We start from the raw sequence: 8,910 nt of genomic DNA, 5'->3' as shown, positions 1-8,910 counted from the left end.
AATATTACAGACCAATATCCCTGATGAACATAGATGCAAAAATACTCAACGAACTACTAGTAAACCAAATTCAAAAATACATCATAAAGATCAACCATCACGATCAAGTAGGATTTATTTCAGGGATTCAAGGATGGTACAACATTCGAAAATCCATCATCATCCACCATATCAACAAAAAGAAGGACAAAAACCACATGATCATCTCCATAGATGCTGAAAAAGCATTTGACAAAATTCAACATCCATTCATGATAAAAACTCTCAACAAAATGGATATAGAGGGAAGTACCTCAACTTAATAAAGGCCATATATGATAGACCCACAGCCAACATCATACTTAACAGCAAGAAGCTGAAAGCCTTTCCTTTAAGATCGGGAATGAGACAAGGATGCCCACTCTCCCCACTTTTATTCAACAGAGTTCTGAGGTCCTAGCCACAGAAATCAGACAACACAAAGAAATAAAAGGCATCCAGATTGGCAAGGAAGAATTCAAACTGTCCATGTTTGCAGAAGACAGGGTATGGTACATAAAAACCCTAAAGAATCCACTCCAAAACTACTGGATCTAATATCTGAATTCAGCCAAGTTGTAGGATACAAAATTAATACACAGAAATCTGTGGCATTCCTATATACTAATGATGAACTAGCAGAAAGAGAAATCAGGAAGACAATTCCATTCACAATTACATCAAAAAGAATAAAATACCTAGGAATAAACCTAACCAAGGAAGTGAAAGACCTGTACTCTGAGAACTACAAGACACTCATCAGAGACATAAAGACGATACCAATAAATGGAAATACATCCCATGCTCATGGATAGGAAGAATTAATAATGTCAAAATGGCCATCCTGTCTAAAGCAATTTACAGATTCAATGCAATCCCTATCAAAATACCAACAGCATTCTTCAATGACCTAGAGCAAATAATTCTTAAATTCATATGGAACCACAAAAGACCCCGAATAGCCAAAGCAATCCTGAGAAGGAAAAATAAAGCTGGGGACATTATGCTCCCCAACTTCAAGCTCTACTACAAAGCCACAGTAATTGTGACAATTTGATACTGGCACAAGAACAGACCCATAGACCGATGGAACAGACTAGAGAGTCCAGATATAAACCCAATCATATATGGTCAATTAATATATGATAAAGGAGCCATGAATATACAATGGGGAAATGACAACATCTTCAACAACTGGTGTTGGCAAAACTGGACAGCTACATGTAAGAGAAGGAAACTGGATTATTGACTAACCCCATACACAAAAGTAAACTCAAAATGGATCAAAGACCTGAATGTAAGTCATGAAACCATAAAACTCTTAGAAGAAAACATTGGCAAAAAAACTCTTGTATATAAACATGAGCAACTTTTTCCTTAACACATCTCCTCAGTCAAGGGAAACAAAATAAAAAATGAACAAATGGGACTACTCAAGCTAAAAAGCTCTTGTACAGCAAAGGACACTATCAGCAGAACAAAAGGCATCCTAGAGGATGGGAGAATATTTGTAAATGACATATCTGACAAGGAGTTAACATCCAAAATATATAAAGAACTCACATGCCTCAACACCCAAAAAGCAAATAACCGGATTAAAAAATGGTCAGAGGATATGAACAGACATTTCTCCAAAGAAGAAATTTAGATGGCCAACAGGCACATGAAAAGATGCTCCACATTGCTAATTATCAGGGAAATGCAAATTAAAACAACAATGAGATATCACCTCACACCAGTTAGGATGACCAACACAGAAAATACTAAGAACAACAAATGCTGGCGAGTATGCAGAGAAAGGGGAACCCTCCTACACTGCTGTTGGGAACATAAACTAGTTCAACCATTGTGGAAAGCCGTATGGAGGTTCCTCAAAAAACTAAAAATAGAAATACCGTTTGATCAGGGAATTCCACTTCTAGGAATTCACCCAAAGAAAACAACTTCTCAGATTCAAAAATATATATGCACCCCTATGTTTATATCAGCCCTATTTACAATAGTCAAGATATGGAAGTAACCTAAGTATCCATCAGTAAATGAATGGGTAAAGATGAGGTACATATATACAATGGAACATTATTCTGCCATAAGAAAGAAACAAATTCTACCATTTGCAACAACATGGATGAAGCTACATGTTATTATGCTCAGTGAAATAAGTCAGGCAGAGAAAGACAAATACCAAATTATTTACCTCATTTGTGGAGTATAACAACGAAGCAAAACTGAAGGAACAAAACAGCAGCAGACTCACAGACTCCAAGAAGGGACTAGTGGTTTTGAAAGGGGAGGGGTAGAGAGAGCGATTGGGGAGGTTGGAAGAAGGGGATTGTGGGGTATCATAGTTGGTGCACATGGTGTGTATGGGGTCATGGGGAACACAGTGTAGCTCAGAGAAGACAAATAGAAACTCTGTGGCGTCTTACTACAGTGATGGACAGTGACTGCAATAGGGTATGTGAGGGAGACTCGATAATAAGGGTGAATGTAATAACTACATTGTTTTTCTCATGAAACCTTCATAAGTGTGTGTATCAATGATACCTTAATAAAAAAAGAGTTCATAAGAATCCTCAGATCCTCATTAAAACTAAGAAATTGCAAGATTTTGACATTTACAAATAATGGGGAAAACACTCATTTTAATTTGCATTTTTCTGTTTTTTTGAGGTGGTGCGCTTTCATAAATGTATTGATTATTTGTATTTCTTTAGTGAACTGTTTATGTCCTTTTCAAGTTTTCAATTAGATTATTAGAATTTTTCTTGTTGATTTTTTTAGAACCTCTTTCTCTAGTATGGGTGGAATTGCTGTTTTCTGTGTCGAAGTAATTTTTTTCCAGCCTGTTATAACTTGTTTGTTACCTTTTGTTGTAAAGTTCCCATTTTCCATCATATCTTCTAGGATTTGTGTTGATTAGGATCTCCTTCCCTAGTCAAAAATTATAAAAGCCTCTTCTACATTTTGCTTTTAATCCTTATACTTTTATATATTAGAACTTATTTGCATATGGTATGACATAGGGATATTTTCCTAAATAAATAGCTCATTGTTCCAATGTCATTTATTCCTTTCCCTAAACATTTGAATTGTCATCTTTATCACATAAAACTTACATATATATGTCTCATTTATCTATATGAATATCTAGCTATATCTATATACAATCTGTTCACTGTCTTACGAAAGAGCGCTGCTGTGCTTGGCGGCTCTGATGGAAACCAGCTCCCAGTCACTTGGTGCTTTGTGGTCAGGCTCTGTGCCTCTATCAGTGCACAATATCAAGCCTGAAGTTGTCTTTAAAAAGGCACATGATTCTCTGCTAGAGATGGAATGGCTTTGACCCAGAGCCCTAGGGCCTGCCTGTGATTCTCCCATGGTCTTGCCATAAATTCCGCAGGGTGTCTTTCCCACCCCTGTTGTATCTAATGGTGAAGGGTCTACTGATTTGGGGTCCTAGAAGCAGGGCCACTTGCCCCACAGTCTGGATCGGCTACAGAGCACTTTCCTTTTCCAGAAACCTAGTATATGGGTCAGAGCAGTATTATCTGGGGTGGCCTAAGTTGTCTTCAGAACCAGAAGAGGCCTACCAGGATTTGTTCTTCTTTGTGGTAAAACGTGGAAGATGCAACAATTTGCCCTTCACTTAAGATGGACATTTCAGCATGCATCTGATCATTTGATTCTTAAAAATTCTACTCTTGTGGCAGGTTCCTGAATCTTCAAAGTGTTTGCTTCCCACCTCTGAAGTACATGTGTCTTACAAAGGCTTCAGCATAACAGCAGACATTTCTCATAAATGATGTCATTTATTAATGTGATGTCATGCAGGCTAAGATAGTCCAGATTCTTTGGACTATGGCATGACAAAGGACAGGAGAATTAACATAACCCTAGGGTAAAACTGTAAATTTTTACAGTTGTTCATACCATGTGAATGTAAACTGTTTCTTACTCTCTTTTCTGATGGAGATAGGCAAGAATGTATTCACAAATCAAAAGCCATTTGCCATGTACCTCAGACCATCTTAATCTACTCTAGCAAACCTGGGACAATGCTCCAACTGGTACTATTAGTGCTGCAGTTGGTTGAGTTTGGTATTCCATTATTTTCCAAAATCTGTCTGCTGTTTTTAGGGCAAGATCAATAGTTAAATGAATATCACCCCTAAATTAAAAAATTTTTAAGAATAGCCCTAATTTCTAACATTTCCCTCAGGATATATTTATACTCTTGGCCAGGGCAAATGTACACTTTCAGAACCCAATACTTGGCCTTTCCCACTATGTTAGCTTTTATCCCACAAGGCTAATGACACAATATGGTGTGTGTGCCAACTATCAGGTATGTTGGGTATGTCTATTTTGATTATACATTTGAGGACTGGGCGAATGACTGCTGGATGAGTCCGTAGATACAGTGGACCCACTATGACCTAATCAGGTGTATCACTTATTACCTGGTCCTTATATACCCCCATCCTAATAGTGGAACCATAATGATATTTCATGTATCTGACTATCAGTGTTAACTTGGACCTTAGGTCCAATGGTCCTTGAAATATTTGGGTATTCCTCTTTCTCCAATGCATAGTTATTGAAGTAAGTGGCTGTAGGTCTCTTTGGGAAAGAACAGGAGAAAATAATGGTATGTACACTTGGTGAGGTGGTATAGGGTCCTTCCTCCTGGGGACCCAACCTCTTCTAAAATCATTAGGTTCTGAGTCTGAAAACTGGGCAAAAGATCACGACTTTTAATTAGGGTGACGGTTCTGAACCTCCTGATCATATGTCCTTGATTTTTTTTTATCATACAGAATATACAAGTTTGGCTGCCCATCTATTTTGTAACAGAGACACTGTTTTAGTCAGGGTTTTCCAGAAGATTGGTTTCAGAGAACCAATAAGATATATAGATAAGATACCTTTTTAGTAAAGAATTGGCTCACAAGATTATGGAGTCTGGCAAATCCAAAATCTGCAGGGTGAGCTGTCAGATAGGAGCCCCAGGAAAGCCAGTGTTCCAGTTTTAGTCTGAAGGCCATCTGCTGCAAAACCAGAAAGAACTGATGTTACAGATGAAATACAAAGACCATCTCCTGGAGAATTCTCTCTTGCTCAATGGAACTTGGTCTTTTTGTTCTATTCAGGCCTCAAATCAATTGGGTGAGTCCCTCTCATATTATGGAGGACAATTTGCTTTACTCAAAGTCCAATTAAAATGTTATTCTCATCCAAAAAATACCTTCACAGAAACACCCAGAATAATGTTTGACCAAGTCTCTGGGCACCCCATGGCTCAGTCAAGTTGACACATAAAATAAACCATCATAGACACCATGTTCCATTAACCATCTCTGTAACTTGGCAGCTCAGGCACCCCTGACCTTCACATGTATTATGATAATTATGTCCACATGGTTTCTAATCGTTAATTTCTAATTCACCTAGTCTCTATTATTTTAGAGTCCTATCATCCCCATTCCTTTCAGGCAGCCTAGTTTTGTAATGACCTCCCCTACCATCGGCCCTGGCCTACAGAGGAGAGCCACAGCTGAACTTCTTTGTGGATGACACAGGTGCCCCTCTCACCAGGACATTCCTTATTACCTTGTTACATGATGTACCTTCCAAGCCTCTCTGTGAGATACTATCAGCTGGAGAATTTTCCAGTTTACCTAGTATATCCACTCAGCATGCTCACTACTCTGAGCCTTTTAACCCTTTCTTCTACTATCAGTCATTCCAATTCTATCATTCCAACTTCATTTACTGTGGACAACATTCTTTTTCTATATTTCTAGAAGACATCCCAGGAGAAAGTTGGCACCATCTCCTGGGGCTCTTACCAGAGTATTAAATCCAATATCCTTTTGAAAATGCCCCCAAATCAATAAAATTTCCCTCATCCAACCTTATATTCTGGTCTGCTGATCAAGCACCTTCAGAAACCAGTAGCATGCATAATCCCCCAGCCCCTGACAGAACATACCAGCGACTTTGAAGTTCCTTTCATGGTATAGTCTCTTTCCTCCCTTATCAGGTCCAACATATTCTTGATTGTGACTTAACTCTAGCTAAAGCTATGAGGGGAAGCCATATGTTGTCTTTTGGGGGAAAAAATCTCTCTATCATCAACAAGCCAAGGCAGAAGTGCTACTTCTTAATAGGGAGGGTGGGCTTCTCAGGCTCAGAGGGTTCAAGGGAATCTGGTGATTCAAGACTTTCCATGTCATCAAACCAGATGTCCTCACTTCATGTGCCAGGTTTCTATTCTTTCTCAATCAGGGCCCTGACCTTGGCAGAGAAGACCTGCCTCGTAGTGGGTTTAACTCTCAATAGAGCTCAGCTACTTTGATGATTAAGTCCCGGGCCTGGTTCTGGGCTTTCTCTGTCCTCTCACTGTAGGAGATAAAAGTCTCTTTGTAAGCTATCAGGGAGACCTTCTGAATTTCACAGTTAGTTTCCAGTTGGCAGTTAATGCTCTCAGCTTTTCACTCTCTTTTTCTTGTGCTTATTGATAGCCACCCAATACCACTGTCCTTATAGCTACTATAGTTACCCCATATAGTTAGTCCATTTCCTTCCAATGCCTTATGTGTAACACCAGCTAACACACTTCCTTTCGCCATATATCAAACAATTTGCCAGTGGAGAAAGTTTTAATAACCTGTGATGATGATGTCCTTACCGTACAAGTAAGATGTAATTCAGTTCCAAAACCTCATTTAAGCTGCTCTTTTATTGAAACAGGTAAGAACTGTCATAGGATGGATTTCCCAGGAAGCTGGCCCTGAGATAGAGTTAAGTTGAGATGACCAGGCCTTTATCCCCTTTTTGTTGATAACTGTAGGAGATGGGGTTCTCAGAAGAGGTGTGGCATTGGGTGAGAGGGCTCTCTGTAGCTGAGGTGATTCCCGAGGGAACTGATGGCTGAATGTTGCCTCGGGACAGCAAAGCGGGGGCAATAAATCATAAATCCTTCACAGAAGGGGGATCAGGGTAGGGTACTCAGTGTCCACCACAGAAGCTTATAAGTTCATAGAGACTTAAGGGATAATCTACCATATGTGTTGTGTTAATAGTACGCTCCCGATTAATAAAAGCGATACATCCACCACATTTGAGAAACTCCTTTATATATCCTATAATGTATACACAGAAAAGAAATAAGATTAAAGCAAACTGTTAACAGTGGGTTTCTTAGGAGGTAGGAAAGAGGAGACAATAGAGAACTTTCATTTTCCATTGTATGATTTAACATGATGCTCAAGTTTTCTTAAATGAGCAGGTGATTTAAAAAATATTTTAAATGAATAAAAAGTGAAACATATCCCATTTCCCACCATCCACAATCAAGCATTGGTAACATTTTAAGTATTTTTTAGTTGTTCCCCCTATGCAGAGTAGGAGGTAAAATTAAGGGTTTTCTTTTCAAAATTAGGATCATAGTACATATATGGAATTTTTATCCTATATCCTTATGTATCATATTCTGAGCATTTTCCCATGTAATTAGTGTTCTATGAATTTAATAATAATATTCTGTCATATAGCTGTAAGAATTATTTGACCATTACTTTCTTGTTACATTTTTAGGATGTTCATACTTTCTGCTCGTTCTGATAATGCTGGGATGGAAGTGCTCATACCAAAATTTGAGGATTTATTAAGAAATTTCTGCAGTGGTTGTGAACATTTTTTAGAATTTTGAACCCTCAGGTTAAGATGCAGTTAAATATTTTTACAGACACTAATATTCATTTGCCTCCTATTCTATCTCCTTATATTTGTGTGGCTTTTGACCCTGAGCACTAGATTTTGTTTTCTCTCTTTACTAAATGTTGTCATATTAGCCAGTTATTCCAGCCAGTTGAGATATTTTGAACTCTGATTCCTTTCTTCAGACATACTGGATATCCTTATCAGCTTTGTGCCATCTGGAAATGTAGTCTATCAATACCTGAACAGAAATGTTAAATAGGGTGGAGTCCTGACTCCTGAATGAAATGCCAACTTAACATCTACTGGGTGTCCATAATGTTTAATGAAAAATGTTAATGGAAAATTATACTTTTTTCTTTAATATTTAGCACTATAAAACACTTTCCATACCTAAAGTAGACAATATTTTATCTCATTTTTCCTCGCCATTGTCTATATTGTAGAATCCTAAAGCATATCTAGGAATATATAGGATTTACTTCAGTGTAATAGTAGTAAAATGCTAGTATCTTTACTCTTTAGTAAAAGGGCCACAAAAATTTTCAACAGTTGTGACTTATCCTTTTTCTGAAACTTAAAAATGGAACTAGTTCCTCACTCAACGGGATTGACCAGTGCTTTAAGATAAACACCCCCAAATACATATTTGTGTATTTCTTTTCTCTGCTGGGCTAAAATGAACTTCAGTTATGGTATAAGTACTTAAACTGGCTAAGTGCTAAATGATTTATGTGATCTGCAAAGGGGATAATTATGACAGTGGAGATGAACATCTTTTCTCACAAGGAATATACTGAATGTTATTTTAAAATAATAAAGTCATTATTGGAATCAATAATCATTCAGAGCCCAAATTAGGTTCACATTCTCTAACATATCATTTGGTAACCTTACAACATAGCAGAGAGCCACTATTTCTTCCACCTTCTCCAACCCACATCTACTATATAGAGAATGGATTAAGGAAGGGTAGTTAGGGATCTGTTGAAGTTATCCTGGCTTGTAATAAAGTGACAGCAGTGGATGTGGAGTGGAATGGAAAGATTCAGATTATGTTTTGGAAGCAAAATAAAGAGGGCTTGCTCATGCTTGGTTGGGGGAAGGAGGAAGGAAGAACGACACCCTGATTATTATCCTGAGCAACTCGGTGGAGGGTGATGCTTT

This window comes from Manis javanica, chromosome 6 (assembly GCF_040802235.1).
Source record: "Manis javanica isolate MJ-LG chromosome 6, MJ_LKY, whole genome shotgun sequence".
In the NCBI taxonomy this organism is placed as follows: Eukaryota; Metazoa; Chordata; class Mammalia; order Pholidota; family Manidae; genus Manis; species Manis javanica.
The sequence above is the reverse complement of the archived record's forward strand: the minus strand, read 5'-3'. Positions refer to the sequence as shown.